The 21203-nt window shown below is 47.0% G+C and overlaps 1 long non-coding RNA gene across 1 annotated transcript in view; it reads left to right on the top strand.

Annotated features, from left to right (window-relative positions):
* LOC144165118 (uncharacterized) overlaps positions 1–21203 on the top strand; it is a 50830-nt gene that overhangs the window by 15993 nt on the left and 13634 nt on the right. Inside the window, exon 4 of the long non-coding RNA XR_013321372.1 lies at positions 350–379. This is a non-coding gene — a long non-coding RNA (uncharacterized LOC144165118). The remainder of the gene's footprint in view (positions 1–349; positions 380–21203) is intronic.

The following is a 21203-nucleotide window of genomic DNA, read 5'->3' as shown; positions in this document are numbered from 1 at the left end:
TGGAAGGCGCTCAGCTTCGCTCATGTTTGTTCTTGTTACTGCTGATTGCCGATATCCAGATGACAGTTGCAAAATTTGTGAATTTAGTGCTCCTGGACTAACCTTTGCTAAGAACAACATAGAAATTACTTTTTTTTCTAAACCAAGCATGACGCGTGTGTACACCCATGCACACGTGCACAATCGCCTCTTTTCCGAAACATTTTTATGTTCAATATGTATTCCGGTTTAAATCACTGTGTTTTCAAGAAATGAAAATTTGAACTGTTCGTGATAGTTTCTGAACTTTTGTAAGTTGCAAGGAATATAAATAATTGGAAAAACTCTACCACACTTATTTTTCTTACAGATCCAGACGGGCTTCCACCACCAAAGAGAGGTATGTATATGTGTTTGATAAAACACCAAAATATTTATTGCACCGTTATGCAATTTAGAAATACGGAAGCTGTAATAATGGGAAACACAGCGTCGATCAGCACCTAATAACCATTGTCAACTATTCTGCTTCTGTTATGCAGTGCTCTGTGACATAGTCGGAAAGTTTTCAGTTTTACGGGGCGGATGGGGAAACTAGGACCTGCGGACCTATTTAGCATATATATATATATATATATATATATATATATATATATATATATATATATATATATATATATATACATATATATATATATTTATATAAGGTTAGTAGAGACAGAGACAAACGAGAAAGACTTTGAAAATAAAAATAAGTTTACTGACGTTTCAGAGAGAGGACTCCCTTTCTTAAGGGAGTCCTCTCCCTGAAACGTCAGTAAACTTATTTTTATTTTCAAAGTCTTTCTCGTTTGTCTCTGTCTCTACTCACCTTATTTTTTTCGCGCTCTGTGTGAGTTTTTATCTTTTCTATATATATTTATATATATATATATATATATATATATATATATACACAACATAGAGAGACGGAGAATGAGAGAGAGGGACAGAAATAAAAAAAATTGCCTGTCTTGATTTACCGAGCCCTGCACTTCCCAGTGTGAGTTCCTAAGTATACATACCAGTTTCTTGCAGAGCGATCACGGCTGGCGAGTGTTGGGGGGCGAGTGGAATGTGAGACGGACGTTAATTTTATTTTATTTTTATTTATTTACTCTCAAGGTACATGGGCATTACCGAGAGGAGTGGGGGGTCAAACACTCTACAGGCAATGCAGCAGGAGTTTGGTTACCATAAGAAACATATTTACATATTTGAAGTATACTCATCAACTAGTAATATAAACAATAAAACGAAAGGATAAATCAGAAGGTTGATAAAACCTTTGCCATACTCGGGAACAACACAGCAGGATTTACACAAAACCGGGGAATTCACGGAAAAACAGCATAAGAAGGAAAGAACGTTCAGGTAATATGGCCACTAATTGTTTCCAACTGTGCGACGGTTTCATTGCCATATGGTTAACAAAGGTTTGGAAGCGCAGGATTTTCTTGGGGGTGAGGAATTATTCATTGGCAGAAAGGAAATGTAGAAGCAATGCCGACAGTGTGGGGCGAGATGCGTTTTTGGGCTTTTAACGAGCCTGGCGATTGGCTATTTTTATGGCGTGGGGCGAGATGCTTATTTTCGGCTCTTTACGGGCCTGACAATTTGATTCATAGAGGCGCCGATCAAGCACGGTCAATCGGCTGTTGATGCGTTCAACCATATCATGAATGAGGCGTTCAAGATGGCTATTATCTGTCGGAACGGAAGTGGCGGCGACAGAAATTACCGGTGTGGTACCAGGGCAAATGGCCAGAGTCGTGTGTTCGGGGCGCGTAACTTCGTCTTGAACTGAAAGCTCCAGTTTCGTGGGGAGTGGTGCGACATTGGGGCCGTGGGTGCGCTTAATGCTTGACTAACAGCTCCAGTTGTGACAGTAGATTCTCAATGCGCTTTTCTAGGGTGACCGTACGTTTAGTAGTAGCTTCTAATTGCTGTTTGAGGAGAGTATTTTCTTTTTGAAGGCTTTGAATGCGGGATTCCGGAGGTTGTGCTTGAAGGGTGGAACGGGGGCAACTGCTCACGAGTAGTCCTCGGGGAGCAACGGCAGCTGACCAGCTCACCTGTTGTGGAGCAGCACGGGTGGGTCCCGGCATATGAGGCGGTGGGTGGTCTGCATGAGGAGGCTGGTGACTCGAGAAGGGTTGCTGCCAGCGTTGGGGATTGAGGGTTGAGGACTAGTTCCCGGAACGGCAGCGGCGGAGGCGGAGGACGGAGCCTTTTTCGGCAGTCTTTGCTGGCCATGGGGCCATCCAAGCCACAAATTTAGCACTTGAGGATGCAGTCATGCCCGCGTGTAGGGTCCCTCGCGTGGAACAGGGCACACACAGCCGCGTCGGGATTCGGGCAGACATCCTGCCTATGAACTAGCTCCCGACAGAGGGAGCAGCACTGCACTGTTTGCCGGTATGGTGGGCACCGATTGAAAAGTCCATACGCTTTGATGTAAAATGGTAAATGAATGGGTTTGAATGTGACACTACCGATCTAGAATTGCCCAGAATTTGGGCATGTAGTATGCGTGGTCCATTGGTGGCCAGGATTTGGGGCAGCTGGTCAGTGGTGGTTCCCCGGTCAGGTTCATGAATTACACCACGGATTGTCCCTTGGATCCGCTTCAGCTAAGGCAGAACTTCATGTGTCGTTGGCCCCAGCTGAACTGTTGATGTTCCGCTCCAAGCCAGAGCGTAGTTTTCTTCAGGTGTGATGGCCGCCACAAAATTTTGTGAGGCTTGAATCTGCACGGTAACTTGGGCGTAGAAAATGCTTTGTGGAATGTTACTTGCCTGTTGCAAGCTCTGAGTGATTGGGCGGTCAGTCCAGAAAGCTACTCGTAGTCCAGTTCGTGGTCGAAAAACAACCTTGTAATCGGTGTCGGGTAGTCGGGGCGCAGGCGTACCGCGTGGAAGGCTTGAAAGATTAGGTAGCATTAGTTGCTGGGGCTGGTTGGCTTGCGGCTTTTTGAGGGTGCTGCGCTTGCGCAAAATCGTTTGCCAGGGGTGAGGTGGTGGTAGCGTACGGCCGCTCTGGGCGTCCAACGCCATGGTATTCTCGGCTGACGTCGGCATGTCGAGGGCTTGGATTTGCGGTCCAGGAGCCACAGCGAGAAGCCGGTGCTCAGCTTAATGATGTTCGGCGGAGCAGAGTCGCTAAGCGCGGCCGGGCCGTGGGTGAGGGGAGTGCAGCCAGAAACTGCAAGTTCCGCTAGCAGCTTGGGTGGCATCAGCTGGCTGCTCGTAACATTAGGAAGCCCTTGGTGAATATTTGGGAACCATACCTGGTTTTACTCACCCAAATAAGAACGTAGAAACCGGAGCTTGAAGTCAGCAATTTAGCCTGCGTCTTTGTCGTCTTCGTGTTTTTCATTTGGTGGGGCAATTAAAATCTTCATTAAAATTGATTATTATCTGAATGTCTAAAGCGTCACTTACTGCCGGAAAAGCGCTAGGGCCACTATAATACACGAAATCTTTCGAATAAGACAAAATTTTTTTAGATGCTACGCTGAGAGCATCTCTTGTCGGCAGCCCTGTCCTTCCTGCGTGCGTCCGTTGTTTTCCGCTCCACTGCGCCCCTCCTTCTCTCGCCGTGATGGCGCGCCCTCTCCCCCAACGTCTGTGGCCCGCGCAGTGCGGCGCGCTCTCTTACTCCGCCTGTGGCCAGCACTGCGCGCGGCGCAAGCGCGCTGTGCGCATGTGCAGCGCCCTCTCTCTCTCTCCGCGGTCTCCTCTCCTTCGGGCGCGCTGCGAATATAAGCGGAGTGCCGCGCTCCGGCCGGTCTCTCAGTCGACGGTCGTCCACGCTACGCTTGCTCTCTCTCTCTCTCCCTCGCATTACCCGACGATCGCTCACGCAATTCGAGTAATCGACCCAACGGAAACGCACAATGGAACCCCCTTCAGCGTCGCATCACACCACGGTTCCCGCGAGGGGAGGTGGGCGTATTTTTTTGTCTGCGTTCTCGTTTTAAGGTACAAGAAAACATCACTAATCGGCCGCCACAAAACAACGATTACGCGAGACACCAAGGAAGCAACAAAAATTTACTGATCGCTAGCGCTGCAGTGCACTAGCCCGCCACCGCGTACCGCCCAGCAAAAGTGTTCTTACGACGAAAGCACAGCCTACGGAAATGTGTGGGTGCATTTCTCAAGAGTGATGACGGAACGCACAGGAAGCGAACGAGATTATTTTTTAGCCGATCATGTTTATTAAAGACCTAGAATTCCCGCCCTGCTGCTGGTATCCAGAAAATAGGGGAATGGCATGACAAAATATTAGTTTGCATCATGAAGGCGGCTAGCCCTATCGTACCGGCTGTGGCGCCATTTTGAATGCGCGATTTCTCGCCGCATGGTGGCGGAATGAGTAAACTACCGAAGCCAATATAACCTCGGAAACATTCACAGGGACTACACGGGACTGTGAAAGGGAAACCGAAACTGGTACCACTGAGTAAGTCAATTTGTTCATCCACACGTGTTTGTGAGTGAACAAATCACTGTGTAAATATTTAAATGCATTTTGTTTGTACAGTCATTGAGACATAAAACGTAAACACGAACATTTTACCCAGAATACACAATTAGCGCGATTTTTTCCCTGCTTGTCAAAATAGAGCATGGCACATTTATAAAAGCCACGTTTAGTAATGTGATTTTATCAATATGTTTACAAATGTGGTGACGTTCATTGCCCCGAAAATTATCGTCAAATCTCATTAACATTCGAGCCTTGTAAAATGTTAGAATACATATTTTCGCATTTAATTGAATTTCTTGAGTCCAATAACATTTTACTGTCAGCACGGATTCAGAAAAACGTCTTCTTGTGAAACGCTACTGTTAACACGCACTAACCAATTTGCTCGCAAATGCTGATTTGCGAATTGAAACAGATTGCATACTCGTAGATTTCGCTAAAGCCTTTGATAGTGTCCCGCATGGTTTATTAATTTTTAAGCTCAGCAAACTAAACACTGATCCCACAATTTTCGAATGGAATAGATGCTTTCTTCGCAACGTTTCCCAGTTTGTTGTTGCTAGTGGCCATTCATCTGCTTTATCTCCGGTAGAATCAGGCTTTCACGATATTCCTCTAGTACGTGTTAACTCATATCGCTATCTTGGTGTACTTATATCTTATAACCTGTCATGGAAGATGGAACACTCACATTGATCACGTAATGAAGAACGCTAGTCGCATGCTAGTTTATTGGCGCCGGAATTTTTCTTGTGTACCGTCATCCTTAAAATTAGCCCTGTACAGAACACTCCTGCGTTCACATTAAAATACGCATACGCCATATGTGTTCCTCATAAAACCACGCTCACCCTGGCTATTGAGTTTGCCCAAAACCCTGCCGCTCGTTACATATTATCTTTATATCGGCTTTTGCAACCAAAGACATTTTCACGAGTTATTTCAACTGTCAATTGCATGGTTTGAAACAGGTCTTTCTTAGAACGTTGGGAACTCCTGTTGCGCTCTCTGCGACATTCCGTAGATTTAACATTGCACACGTGAATTTAAGTGGGTGGGTGCCCACAAAGTTACAGCAGGGTATATTTTTACTCCAGAGTTGATTTATGCCTAAAATAATAAACGCAAGCGTAGGACAGTAACTGACATAGCTTTCTTTCAGGCTTTATCAATCTTACTGGTTTCGCTGGCTACACAAAAGAATCACCAATACAGCAAAACAAGAATTAGGCATTCTGATTTAAAATCAAGTAGTTAAACAAAACCACAGTTGTGAGAGAATCTTAGCACATAATTTATCACATAAATTGGCCTCGCAGTTATTGGGATGGCGTAGTCGCACATATGTTCTGTTATAGCATTCCAGCTGCCGGCATTGTGCCTCATACGTTTCTGCAGTATGGCGATGACACTCGTGCAGCACTGACTCCGGGCAAGCAAGGCGCCTAGCCTACTTCCTGCCGATGTATGCATGGCGTGTGCTCCATGCGGTGTAGCGATAGGCCTGTCCCACCAGTGGACTACCAGATGGGCGCTCACTCGCCGACAGCAAAAGGACTTCCGCGATACGCTGGTGGCCGCACTATTTTCAAGTGAAATGACAAGTCCCCAAATTTCGCAAATAGCTGGCGACGTGCATGCGCGCTCCTCAGGGCAGTAATTTGTTCCTTGCAGTCGCTTCATTCCGCCGGAACGGTATTTAGGCTTTTAAGTTGAAATTTGCACTCTATCAGGTACTCAATGCTAAAACAAGGCGAATATAAAAGAACAATAAAACAAACACATTTAAAAAGAACGAAGAAGTTCATTGTTCTGATGAAGAGCTACTGACCTAAAATATTCAAATTTCACTGTAACTAGGCACGTGGTTGCAAAAGGAAAAGCAGCAAATACGTGGTAATCAGTAGTGAACGCCGAAAATACCATATGCTCTGTTTCAAGTTCTACTTGGGAGGAGACTGAAATAACTGACAATTACGGAGGGTAATTTACCTACCTGAACTTCCCAACGAGGTATTCAATAATTGGTTATCATAAAGGTCGTCAAGCAAAAAGACACATTCTTACTTCAACGAAACTATCCAGACTTGGTACTTAAAAAAATAATTCCGAAAAAAAAACGAGTCAGGCATCAGTGGTGGTGGTGGTGGTGGCAAAACGTTTATTGAGCTTAAAGGGGAGGGGTATAAGGGCGTGGTTAGCCTCCTAAGTCCAGGAGGCCTCTTGTCCGGGCTGCCTCCAGTGCGCGCCGCACCAGGGCGACCTGGCGCTCCGGTGCGGAGCTGGTCAGCTCGGACTCCCACTGCTCAGGGGAAGAGGAGGGGTGGGGATGTGGGTGTTGGGGGCAGGAGAAGACGAGGTCGTAGGTGTTCAGATGGATGTGACAATGGGGGCAGTCGGGTGGAAAGAGAGAAGGGGAAATGTGGGATAGATTGATGTGGTTAAAGTATGTTTCGGTCTGTAGTCGGCGGAGGGTGTAGGCCTGTTGGGCGGTGAGGGAAGGGTGGGGGGGAGGGCGGGTATCGCCGTCGGGTCTTCGGTCTTCGAGGTTACGGTCTTCGAGGTAGGTGGAGAGGCGTTGGTGAACTAGGTGTTCATAGATCTTGCCGAGGCAGGAGGTGAGGGCTATGGGTCGGAGGGTGGTGGCGGAGACAGGTTTGTTGGGCTTGGGGATAAGGGGATGTCTGAGTGGCGCCACTGTGAGGGGTACGTGCCGGCTTCCCAGTTGCTGTTGTAATAGGTGAGGTGGTCTTCAAGGGTGTCGCCCGGGAGGTTGCGGATAGTTCTATAGGTGATGTTGTCTCTGCCCGGGGTGGTGTTGCGGGTGAGGCGGGCAAGAATGGCGTGGAGTTCGGTCATCGTGAAGGGGAGGTCCATGTCGGCGTTGGGGCGTCCGGTGTATTGAAGGTTCGGGGCAGGGGGATGAGTGACCGGATCACCAAAGAGATGCTGCCTGATGGTGCGGAGAAGCTCGCGAGGGGGTTGCGAATGGTTGCGGATGAGTTGATGGATGCGGTGCATTGAGTGACGTTGAGTAGAGTGGTTGTCCAGGAGGGAGCGGAGGAGGTGCCAGGTCTTGCGGGTGTGGAGGGTACCTTGCAGGCGGGTGCAGAAGTCCCGCCAGTTTTGGTTGTGAAGCTGGCTGGAGTACGCTTGGATCTCTTGGTTCAGGCGGGCTATACGTTTTCTGAGGGTGTGGTTGTGGCGCTGGCGCTTCCATCTTTTAGAAAGACCCCGACGGGCATCCCACATGTGGAGGAGGTGTGGATCAGCCGCCGGCGTGGCGTCTGTGAGGGCTATAGATTGAGTGTGGGCGCAAACCTTCTGTTCTAGGGCCTGTGCCCAGTCGTCCAGGTTGTCGCCAATGGGTGATAAGGAGGTGGGATCCTTGCGAAAGTTGGGCCAGTTCGTGAGGCGTGCGGTGCCTCTGCGGAGGGGTTTGTGAACGAAGGGTACGCGGAGAGTTATGAGGTAATGATCGCTGCCGAGGTTTTCGTCAAGCCGGTGCCACTGGGCTGTGGGGCAGTGTCTGGTGAAGGTCAGATCGGGTATGGTGTCAGTGCTAACGCTATTGCCGGTTCTAGTCGGGACGGTTAGGTCGTTTTGGAGGACGAGGTGATGATTTTGGCTGGCCCGGAGCAGCGCGGTACCCTTCTTCGAGGCGTAGCGGTAGCCCCAAGTCACGTGAGGGGCATTGAAGTCACCCAGGACAAGAAGGGGGTGGGATCCAGCTATCTGTGCCGCTTCTTGAAAGAGGGGTTCTATGGTCTTGAGGTGGTCGTTGGGGGGGCTGTAGATTGTGAGGATATATACGCTCGGGCGTGTGGGGCGAGTCGAGATGATTTCGACGAAGGTGTGGGGGATAGTTTGGCTGAGGCGGTGCGGTTGTGCCGGGCGGGAGTTATGAACGAGGATGGCCGTTCGTGATTGGGGATCTTGCGTGAAGGCGTTGTATTGTGATAGGCGGGGGGTGGAGGTGTTGGTTTCCTGCAGGGCGATGGCATCGGGGGGGTCATTTTGGGTGAAGAGGGAGAGTTGATGACGTTTGCTGTTAAACGAGCGGCAGTTCCATTGATAGACAGTTATGGTGTCAATGGGAATGTTAGGCATGATACGGGTGGTGCTTGGGTTTCTTGGGGGGACTATCAGTGGAAAGGGAGAGGCTATCCGGGTTGCGTTGGAGGGCGAGTTCGAATTTGGCTTGGCGTTCTGTGAGAAGTTTGAAGCTCTTGACCTGAGGAGCATGGGTTTGGGCTTGGGCGTTTAAAACTTTTGCTATGGCATCTTCAATTTGGGCGGCCATGCGTGCACTGACAATTTCAGTTACACGTTCGATGATGCGGTCCTCGGAGAGGGGGGGAGGGGTGGGCTGGGGAGGGGGGAGTCGCATGAGGGTGTCGACTTGTTTTGTAAGTTCGTCAAGTTGTTTTTGGAAGTGTTGTTGGAATTTTTCGAGGGCGGTGGTGAGTGGGTCGGGGGAGGAAAAGGGGTGAGACGGGTTAGGGGGTGGTTGTGTAGGAGCAGTGGGAGGCGCGAGTAATTTAGCTGACCAGCTCACCTGTGGTAGGGTAGGCCCGGTAGGGTGTTGGTTGAGCGATGCCTGCGGTGGCGGGAGCGGCGGGAATTCGTGGGCATCGGTGCTCGGTCGGCTGGAGGTCTTGGTCAAGTCAAGCGGGCGCTGCTTAGATGGTGGAGGAGTGGGTCGGTAGCGCTTGGGGCGGTCGCGGTGGGCCGTTGGGTGGGGTCCGTCACACAGCTTGCAGCGAGGAGTGCAAGTGTGTTGCGGTGTCGGATCGGGAGTGCAGAATATTTTAGTTTATCGAAACTTACATGCGACTATGTGCTATTTATTCAGTCTAAGCAGAAAATGCGACAAGTGCTTCGGAAGTGGTACATGAACAAATAATCCCCGCATTTAAAAATCAAGAAAACGAACTAGATGAGAGTGGTTAAAAGGGTGCAGTGAGGCCCCTTTGGAAGTAGTATTAGCAGGTAGACCATTGCAACTATCTCGGAAACATTTACGAGTTCACCCAAGCAGTTAGAATGAATTCAGTCGCTAAATTATTGCAAGGTAAGCGGTTTTCCTTTAGCGTGCCGAAATTTTTGCCATTTAGCTACCTTTATAATATGAATGACTAATGCGTAGCCATTCGATACATCCAGTGACTACATGTAAGGTGGAAACTAAGCATATATAAAGCAAACATTAAAGGGGCCCTGAAATGCGTTTTGTGCACGCTAAATGAACTACCGCTATCGTTAGATTGGGTCGTCAACGTCATCTGTGCCAAGTATTACTCTTTTACGCGCAGCGGAAAGCTCACACTTTTGTTGTAAAGTTTGTCGCTTTTTTCTCACCCTTCCCTTCGTGTTTTTGGACGCCGCCATCTTCACATGTCTACATCATCGATTCCCAGATGTTCCTCATGAGCTAGACTTCCTGCTATTGGGCGGCTTTTTCACGCACTTCCGGCAACGAGATGAGTCGTCTGCTGAGCGGCGGCTCGCCGACTGATCTGCCAGCGGAGTGCCGGAGTGCTTGACCAATTTACGACAAACGAAACAAGTGTAAACAAACGCTTAACCGTTTGTATTAAATGCAACACGGCCATAACACGACATAGATATTCTCTTACCTTAGTACGTTCCATAAAGGAAGCGTTGAAGCCCCGTGGCACTTCTTTCGTGCAATCGCAGAGAACGGCCTGAACCGAATGCCCGGGTTTGACGCACACATTTTATTCAACTTCAAAACAATCCAGAGATGCGTTTACAACAAACACAACGTCACAACATGCGTTGCAAGTCTGAACCGCGATTGACAGACGATGGGTTGCATCCTCCTGCCCGTCGTAAATTCGGCACTCACCTCGCGCGTGGTTTGCGGGGACGCACAGCTACTCACGTAACTCTCGCACACAACGCGTGATGGCTTTTAGCCACGCACACTGCACATACCCCATGCGACGTTGAGTCGTACGTCGCTCGACAAAGATAATCCAGACCATGGGAAGCACTACCCACCCGCAGAAGCACAACGTCGCATTTCCTCGCGAAACAAAGGCGTCCAAAACACACACACCATCGCCGCCTGTAATGTCAAACGCATCTCGCAATTCCCAATGGGAGTGAGTGGTACGCCTGCAGTGCCCACATGTCGCGAGGTGGGGCCCCAAGCTGAACCGGGATCACGGAACCGTAACTGACTTCTAGAGTGGTTTGTGCCTTGATGCCAAAGCAACCGATGTTTCAGACTGTCAAAGAAATGGCGCTCGCTCCAGCGCTAGAAAGCTCAGAGCCGCGGCGGAGCATATTTTGCCAACGTTGCCGCTCTCCACCACGCGTCGCCCCAAGCTGAACTGGTCAAATGATTGAAGCGTTTTGTGCACAGGTCCTGTATCGGTTTAAAATGTCTTTTTTACATGCCGCCGGCAGGAATTACCACCGCCGCAAAAGAAGACCCGGCACCAGCGGGGCCACATTTGATACGGCGCTTTTTGGATAAACAGTGCGCGGTGCATCAAAGAGAACGATCGCGTGCGGCTGCGAGTTCGCCGCTGATTGCAACTACAGCAACGTACACCGCGAAAGGGCCAGGCCAGACCGCCGCACACATGCGGCCAGATTTTTCGTTCACTTTTCCAGCCTTGCGGAAAGTGCGGGATTCATGGTGTCAAGAAAGCTTGCCCGTAGCAGACGGCAGTATGAGCAGCGCAATACCGGAAGTACGTCACTGATGAGGAGCGCAGCATCATGGGAGGGAAGGCTCGCGCACCGTCAACAGCGGAGAGCAAGTTGAAAGGAGGAGGAAACGCGGTGCAACGATGATGTGCGGTTTTGGATTTACGATTTCTCAGCTAATACTCATCGCGTTAACAAACTTCTTGCGGGAGGAGGTTGCTAATACATTGCTTTATTTGGTTACATGTACATCCATGCATCGGCGGAAGGTATTTCAGGACCCCTTTAATGAGTCCAATGTGCCACGGAAAAAAGAATTGGTGTAAATCTTAGATATAAGGAAACAAGAACATGTTTTCGGAAACAAATTCGTGTAGACAGAACCAAAAGAGGAAAGAATAGGCAATTCACATAATGTGGATGGGGAACAGGTGGACCATGCGTTCCCCGAATTGGTTAACAAGTGACAGCAAACAAAACCGGAGAAGAGCAAAGATACGATAGAAGGATACACCAGAAATTTGTGTCATTCCGCTCAGTGAAGAAAGAAGACCTGCATGCCAAGCTAGACGCACTACACGGAGTGCGCGAAACCAAAGGCGTTTCTTTGTAATTTTGATTGAACGTACTTGCTTAACAGTAAGGTGAATGAATCTTGGAAGAACTCGAGCTTTGTTCTAACGGGCAAACATGGAGCTGCATGTTTCCCTCCCGCGTCGTAGGAGGGAATACTGTCTCTATAACACACCAACCTGAACCGCTTGACCACTGAGGGCAGCGGACAGGCAGCATTGGACCGTTGAATGTCCATGTTTAATCCACCCGTCAGCACAACCGACACGTCTGCAGTGAGAGCATGAAACCTATAGATGGGCGTGCACACCCCGACCCCCCTCCACCCTTCTCTCTTCTCGCACCCAGTGTACACATAAACAGGCACCCGGTCATGTGCTCGTTCTTAGAAGCGAAATTCTCCGCCGACAGTGTCGCTCTAAAAGCTCTTTAGGATGAATATTGGCTGTCTACGGCGTTCCACGCGGGCACGTTCCTGTTCATCCTTGAGGTGAACTTGAGGAGGCAAATGGTGGCGGCAGTGGCAGCGGCTTTCCGTTGTTTTCGCGCCAATTCGCGTTTCGACTCGGGCCCACGCTGTTTAAATCCCGGTCTTCTTCCTCCAAAGGGACGACATGCGGCCGTATTATAATGAGTTAATACCTGGAAGGCATCAAGCTTTATTCGAGCGGACAAACATGTGGCTCTCCGCTACCCTCCACAGTCGTATACATTTTACTGTCTAACACACCAATCCAGACCCAAACCGCTTTGTTAAAGAGGACAGGTGACAGGGAGCATTGAGCCATGAGACTTGCAAGTTTAAATCTCCCACCAGCACGCCGGGCGTGTCCTCAGTAGCAGCTTGAAGCGCAGCTGTGCGTGAACGCGCCCCCCCCCCCCCCTCCATCCACTCCCAATGCCGTGCATGCGTTAACCGGGAACCCGGTGATGGACGTAAGCTTAGGCGTAAGATATGCGGGGAAAGTGCCACTCGGGATGCCTTTCAAGTTGAATATTTTTTGTGCGCATGCCGGCGTTTCAACCGGGCAAGTTGCCCTTCAACCTGAAGGTACTCGGAAAAGTGGAATTTGTGGCGGCAACAGCGGTGGCAACAGCAGCAGCATTCAGTCGTTTTTACGCCCATTCGAGCTTCGGTTTGTTCACCGCAATCGTCTGAAAACGACGCTGCCGCTGATGTGAGCCGAATGTGCGACTACTTAAATATGCATTGGTGGTGGTGAGGGAAATATCGGCTGTGAAAGATGAGTGAACGGTGGCCAGGACGAGACCCCGAAGCGGGGCCGAGAAAAGTGTCTTCATCGGAATGAAAGCTCCTGGAAGGGGTTGGGGTAGACGTATACATCTTCGCAGCAAAAACTACCTGTAGATGCATGGACTCGTTAAACGGTGACCACTACTGACCTGAAATATTTAGGACAGCCCTTCAACATGCAGCGAACATAAGATGATGATGATGGTAACATAAGGGAATACGGCATACAGTGGAATCCCGTGAATACGTTCTGAGTGTCAGATTGCGACGAATGATCCAAGAACGTAGTCTGAGCCACGACGTAACAGTGGGGATTTTAATACTTGGGACTCTATGTTAGCTGCGTCGGGACTAGACAGAAACCACGTTGCAGCCGGGAAAACCCAGCACTCAGGAACGTAAGAGCGGGGTTCTACTGTAATGTACACCCCAGTGTTGCGGAGTTACCACTCCGGAATTGGAATCACTCCGGAATCATTCCACCTTTTTGATGTGTCGGAATGGAATGGGAATGGAAAAAGGGCAACGGTTGGAGGAATGGAATGGGAATGGAATTAAGTGAATATTTCCCGGAATAGAATGGGAATGGAATGGTGATTTTTTATGCGACGACGTCACCATCGCTGGCACCTTCCGGCTTCATAATTAGTCTGTGGTGACGACTGCGTCGGTATATCTCAAATGGAACGCTGGCGATGAAAACTAGAAGGTATACCCGGCATCTTGAGCAACCAAACCCGCGAAGCCTGCGGCAGTGCTGGTGAAACTGAACTTCGATCAGCCCAAGCGCGTCTTGCCGGCGGGCCGGTGACGACGTTAGGTCGGCTCTTCATGGTTTGGCCGGCTTTTTGAGGCATAGCTTTCTCTGTACAAGAGTCCGTGGCGCCGATGTCAGACCAGCGTGTCAGTTGCAGGTGCTGTGTGCCCAGGCCAGCAGCGGGGAATATCGTCAAGAAGCGGGGGGTGGGGAATACAAACGGCGCGCATCCGAATCCGCTGTGTTTCTCACAGCAAGCTGATGCTGCGAAATCTCGGAGCTAGCAATATAAACCGTTCGTGCATGAAGCATGAAACAATCAATCTGCTTGGCGTTCACCTCCCACCCTCCGTGCCCTGCGCGCAATAAATATAGTTGTACCTTGTAAGCCGACCTGGTAGGCATGTCCCGGGAATACGGCGCCAACCTGTGGACCCTCTGTCCGCCTGTAGCAGCGGGGCCCCGGGGCTCCAGCAAATCAAAACAGAGGCAGTAAAACGAAAATTGTTGGTGAGGGCCTGCGTGCCCAGCACCCGCCATAGGCATAGGAAGCGAGCTTCGGATGTGTTACTGAGCTTTCTACCTCCACGCTTTGGTACGGGAGTGGGCAACTGGGATATACGATTGAGTTAGATATTAAATACGACAATGCAGAAGACACGGCTGTCAAAGGGAGTTTGTTTCTAACAGTTCCGGCTCCTGCAGCGCCCTTGTTTTCCAGTGATTTGACAGCTATCAGCAGTGCGACATTTCGATGCGAAAGTGCGGCCACCTCCTCCAGTAGTTCCAAAGTGGCTCGTCGTTTGATTGCTGTGTTTCTTTGCACGTTGCCTTTGCGCCCGGGGTGCAACGTACCTGATTTCTGAAGCCTTAGTCGTCGGCGTGATAGTTCGAGCATCGCCACTATTCAGGTGGGGAGGCCTCATTTCAAAATTTTGATCAGGTCCTCGTGCACATTGGTTGCGCATTCACGGAAACAAACTGCCTGACCATACTTCTTTATGTTGCCAGGGCTTCGGCACGATACGGCTCTGTCAGTTTAAATGAGGGGGTCATAAATAATGCCATGTACTGAACGGATGGGCCTGAGGTAGTGCCAGGGCAATGAACAAGCGAAACGGAGGTCAACGTGGAAGCGGTGGCGATTTTCCTACTGTGAATGCAAAACTGTTAAGGGTGGTCTGTGACGCTGCCTTCCCGTCTATCGCGTTGGTACAGTAGCATTAGTGCTAAATGCTGTAATTTCAATTGAAATCATTCAAGTAAGTATTTAGAACGCGTGTACATGTGAGAAAGCTCCGCGTGACATGCCTGTGAGTTATCCACACCATACTTTATGATTACGCTTTACGACTGTACCCAAAGTACATCGCAAGATAGCACGCGACAGTCTGTGCAACCAAACGGTCATCAACGTAATAGCTGCTTCCCCTCGCGTCGCAAGAATAAACCGTTAAAACATGCGAACTTGCAAACACCAAAATCAGTAGCGGGATCCCAATACTTATTATGCAAAAAGGGGAAGTGTGACACTACCACCGCTTTAGCGCGAAAGCTTTCTTAATGGGACCGATGGCGTTCTGTAAAAAAAAAAACTAATACATTTCCATATATACCGGTTGCTCTACCGAAACGCTCTCATAACATTTCTGGACCCACAGCACATGCGTGAAACCGGGGACCGTAAATAAAGTCTTCCTATCTCTCTCTGAAACTGGGCTTCTATTCTGTCAAAAACGTAACTTGAAAATCTCGAAAAAAGAACAGTTCTAAATAAGACTTCACATGCGTCGACCCTGAAGACGGATTGCAATAGTATATCTTTATAACATAAACCACATAATCGTGCACATTTAGATCATTCTTAAATGCGTTACTTGTCCGCGAGAAATCGTGTCATGGGTTCGTTCTTCGCTCGCGAATTGGAAGTTGGAATGTTTGGCGATCAGCGGGATGCACTTTCAGCGAAATTTGAACGACCTCTAAGCTTTCGTAATTTTCTACTTTGGTTAGGAAGGCATGGTAAATGTTTGCATAAGAAGGGTATTTGTTTTGCACGAGATATGCAACCAAGATGCTACCATCTCCCAAATCGGTGACAAGTGGAACATTTTGCATACTTTTGCAGTTTTCAACGCGTAGGATAACGTCATATTCACGATGGGTTCCTCGAGAGCTCGATATAGCGTCTGAGGCTTTTTTACGTGCAGGAATTAAAGGAATGAAATTGAACTGCCCGCCATTCCGGAATGGGAATGGGCTAAATTCTGCAATTCCCAGGAATGGAAAGGAATGGAATCACGACAAGTTCGAATTCCTCGGAATGGAATTGGAATGGAATGGGGATGCCAATTCCTCAACACTGGTACACCCACAGCGTGTATATTTATTTGCATTGTGTGGCTCCACCTAAAAGTATCACTAACAATGAAACCCTTGCGTCATTGTTCTCACGGCAGTAGGGATGTCATGAAGCTTGAACTATCACAATAGCCTGCGCTGTAAAAAATGTGTTTACTTACGTAATCGACTACCCTGTAAGTGCACTAGAAGAACGTCGCACATTCACATGAGAGGTCGGTTTTAAAAAAATGTACTTGACAGGGACGACAGTGGGCTTAACAAAGAAACGAGCAGTGTTGAATAAACGCCATCTCCAAGTTTCTTTTCTATAACGCATAACGCTTTCAGTAGAAAAAAAAAACGCGTCATAACAGTACCGCCATGAAGTGCGGCAGTGGCCCTAACGGGGTTTTTAGCGTAATGCAAACAATGAACGGGCATGACGTGTTTTGAAGCGAAAGGGGAAAATTAGGTATTCTAGTTTGTCTTTTATGAATTCTTGATTTGTCTTAAAAACGCTCACATCTTTATTCAACTTTTAATTTTTCGTACAAAGATGAGCAGAGTTTTGAGGGCATAAAAACATGTAGTATGAGCTCGTTATAACCAGGCAGGTAACTGTGCTCATTTGGGTTGTGTCGAAAACCAGCCAATAAACACAAAAAGTACAATTTCAAAACTTTGTTACCTACTTTGTGGCAGTCACGGCCTTTGCACGAGACTTTCGAAGAGTGGCCCTCCCCTTTCCGCATCCCGGTTAAAAAAGTGGGATCTGCGGCTGCAAGCTCTATGGCTACGTTCATACTACCGACGCAAACGCCAAATCGTGATCTATGGACGTCACAAAATGGTGTGCCACGTAGTTTGGTTGGATGAGACGTGATTTATGACGTCATTCTTTAAAGTGTTTGCGACAGTTGCGGCAACAGTCTGCACCCGGCCTAAGTGTACTCAGACACCACAGGCCTCACTAAAACGAGGACGAGGGGAAAGATGCGGAAGGCTTCCTGACAAGGCATTGTTTGAACTGTAACGACTGGTCGACGGAGTTACAATACACTACCACCATTAGGAAAGGAGAAACGCGGCTGTAAAGTGAAATTTTGGAATCCCTACAAATATTACTGATTGGTGAGAGATGCGTCAGCATGGTCTCTCACCTTGTCTGAGAAACAAGTAAATTTTCTACGCATACGCCGATGAATCTTGGGTTGGAGAGCTATCTATATATTGTGCTTCATGCGGAATAAAACCAGTTGATAGTTCAGCGCGGTCATCGTCGTCCTCACCTTGTATATTGGGCATTTTGTTTTTATAATATACACACACGCCCACTTTTGCACGTTATCCTCACGCAACGGCGTTCGGCGGTTTTCCCTCTATGTTTTGTTACCGTAATGACATAAAGTTCACTTCATTTATTTATTTATTTATTTATTTATTTATTTATTTATTTATTTATTTATTTATTTATTTATTTATTTATTTATTTATTTATTTATTTATTTATTTATTTATTTATTTATTTATTTATTTCAAGTACCTACATCGCCCATTGGGCATTGTTGTAGGGGGGTTACAGTAGAAAATAGAATACAAACAGCAAAATTGTAACCGAAATAAAATCATGCATAACTTTATACATGAGAAATCTAAACACTTGCAGTTCAGCATTGTAACAACAGTACAAAACACAAGATTATACAACGAAAGCAGTAATTATACATATCAAAAATCAACAACCACGAGAAGTACAAAGGCAACGTTAAATATATGGGCTATTTCAGCAACTCAAAATGCTGCCTCAATGGCCGTTAGGAAATTAGAATCAGAAAGTATTGGTATTTTTAGAGCATTCCAGTCGCCAATAGAGTTTGGAAAGAAAGAGAATTTAAGGACATTCAATCGACAGGTATATTCTCTAATTTTATATAAGTGATCTTTCCGTTCGGACCTATAACTAGGCGTCTTTAAATACCGCTCTTTATTTATTCCAGTCTTACCATAATATATATTATAAAAAAATTTAAGTCTTTGAACTTTCCGTCATCCACAAAGGGGTTTCCATCCCAGGGCCTGAAGAATTCCAGAAGACCTTATTCTGAAATCGTAATTACCTGTTACAAACCTGGGAGCCCTTTTTTGCACCCTCTCCAACTTTTCTTTCAGTACATTCGTGAAAGGGTCCCAAGAAACACAACCATACTCTAGAATTGGGCGCACATTTGTAATACACAGTGTTTCCTTGAGTGTTTGCGGCGCGTCGCTGAAATTTCTTTGGAAAAAATCAATTAGGCACGAAGCCTTGGTTGTGATTAAATCTACGTGACTGGTCCAATCTAGTGTTGCCGTGAATGTTACGCCAAGATACTTTACTTGATTTAGCTTTTGTACTACGCGGGAATTTAAGTAATAAGACCTGAATACTACCTTTTTTTGTTAGTAAATTGCACATGAAAACATTTAGTTAGGTTTAAACTCATTTGCCACTGAGCACACCAAGACACAATCTTATCGAGGTCAGACTGCAGTACTGTGGTGTCATCAACACACTTGATTGGGCAATACAAAACATAACATAACAATACAAAACAATACAAAGCATAAAGCCTCACTGTACTTTGAAATTTCAAACCCAGTGGAAAATCATTGATAAAAATTAAAAAAAAGAAGCGGCCCCAGAACCGACCCCTGTGGCACCCCGGACAGTACATCAGCTGTTGATGAAGACACACCATTTATCACAACACATTGCTTACGACCGCTGAGATAATCCTTAATCCAGTCTATGAGGGTTTTACGAATACCAAGAAATGACAACTTATGCAGCAAAAGACTGTGGGGGACGACATCAAAAGCTTTTTTGAAGTCCGAAAATACAGCGTCCAATTGAATGCCCTGGTCGAATGATGAAGCTATGTCATGTACGAATTCGGTTAGCTGTGTAACACAAGAAAGGCCTGCGCGAAAGCCATATTGAGACGGAGTGAAAAAATTATTATCTTGAAGGTGTTTTATAAGGCAAGAATAAACTATGTGCTCCAGTGTCTTGCAAAAAACGGGGGTTAGCGATACCGGTCTATAGTTAGATACTTTATCACGGTCGCCGTATTTGTGCAAAGGCGTGATATTGGCTAACTTCCACTCTTGCGGCAATTTTTCACAGCTTATCGATACATCATACAATGCGACTAGAAACGGAGCTATGTGATCAGCACAACGTTTAAGGATGTGGTTTAAAATACCGTCGGGACCATGCGCAGACTGGGGATTCAGCTTATTCAAAAGGTTTCTTATGCCTGATTCAGTAATTATGATATCATTCAATGCTGGTAATGACCTGAGTGTCGTAACGGGAGATATAGTGCTTGGCGGAGAAAAAACGGATTGAAAATACGCATTGAAGCATTCTGCTCTACTCATATCATCTTTAATAAGTTCGTCATTGTGCATGATAAAGGGAATTCCACTCATGTCTTTTTTGTTACTTTTAACATAACGCCATACTTCCTTTGGATTTGTTTTGATTTAGCTATTAAGGGACGATAAATATTCGCGCTTCGCCAGCTTTATCTGAGTCTTCAGGCTAGAGCCTAATGCTTTAACATTTCTAAATAAATCCGCACTTCGCGTGCGACAATAATCTTTGTACACCCTAGCCTTTCGTTTAATTGACGCACGTATATCTTTAGTAATCCAAGGTTTATCACCACGACGATTGGCAGTTACAATTTTCGATGGGACATAAACGTTTACCAGAGACAACAGTTTTTTTTTAAACAACCCCCACAATATTTCAATGTCATTGGACTGACAGCATTGGATAAACATCGGAAGGTATGTATCAAGTTCAGAATTGTTGGCATCAAACCTGCCTCTATCGTATGCGAAAACGTTTCGTGAACGAGGTCTACTGATTTCTATCTTTTTCTACTCTATGGTAGCCGCAACAACATCGTGATCACTTATGCCTCGAGTTAGAACAACCTATTTCATTAAAGTATTACGATTCATAAAAAGCAGGTCCAGGACGCTATCACTTGCCGAACCCAGTCGTGTTGGAAAGTTAACAAACTGGAAAAGGTCATAAACTCTGGTAAGCTCGCAAAAAGCAGAACGAAGTTTTGACCAACTATTTTCAACCGGACGAAAATTGCACCATTCAACATTAGGCATGTTAAAATCACCTGCAAGCATAATTGCTTCGGAGGAAAGAGCCGAAAGGGTTTTAGACAAACTAACCAAAGGCAACACATCAGAGTTACCAGGAGGCCGATAAAAGGACCCCAAAACTAAACCGTTGCCTTGAGAAAACGTTATTCTACACGAAACCGATTCGGAGTTGTTGTCTGCGCTCTGTATTGGTACGGTTGGGATGCCGTCTCGAATCAGAATGAACACACCCCCACCGTGCGTATTACGGTCTTTGCGGTAGGCTGTGTAACCTCTTGGAAAAACTTCATTATCTGAAATATGTTCATCTAGCCAAGATTCAGTTCCAAAAACAACATCGGGTTGCGAAATTCGAATAAGGGTATCAAACTCGTTAACCTTATTCTTTATGCTTTGGCAATGGACAACAATAACTGTTAGGGTCTGGGGAAGTCCCTTCTTGCGCGGCGCTGTAGCGCCCACCAATCGATATTGAGCGCATTCTTTCACTGAGGCACTTGCACTGTCGTACACGAACGATTTACTTGAGATTTTGGCCTCCATTCTGCCCCTGCTGTATTTGATGGTAACCTTAGCGTCAGTTTGCTTCCCGTATTCTAGTAACTTTTGCCTTTGCTGGCGAGCGATTTTGGAATAATCCTCACCGATAGAAAAATCCGTTCAATTTAGCTTTGAAGCAGCAGATATAACTCTTTGTTTTTCCTTGAAAAACGCAAATTTCACAATAACTGGCCGAGGTTTCTCACCCCCGACCTTGCCGATTCGGTGGGCACGCTCAATTGCGGAGGAGGATACTGTTACACGTAACTTTCTGCACACAAATCGATCACTTTCTTTTCCGATTCATCCCACGTTTCCTTACCCCCATCAGACAGACCAAAAAACAAAAGATTGTTTCTACGCGAC

This window comes from Haemaphysalis longicornis, unplaced genomic scaffold (genome assembly GCF_048455015.1).
Source record: "Haemaphysalis longicornis isolate Haplotype H1 unplaced genomic scaffold, Haemaphysalis longicornis Haplotype H1 scaffold_14, whole genome shotgun sequence".
Taxonomy (NCBI): Eukaryota; Metazoa; Arthropoda; class Arachnida; order Ixodida; family Ixodidae; genus Haemaphysalis; species Haemaphysalis longicornis.
Note: the sequence above shows the minus strand (reverse complement) of the source record. Positions and strands in the feature narration are given on the sequence as shown.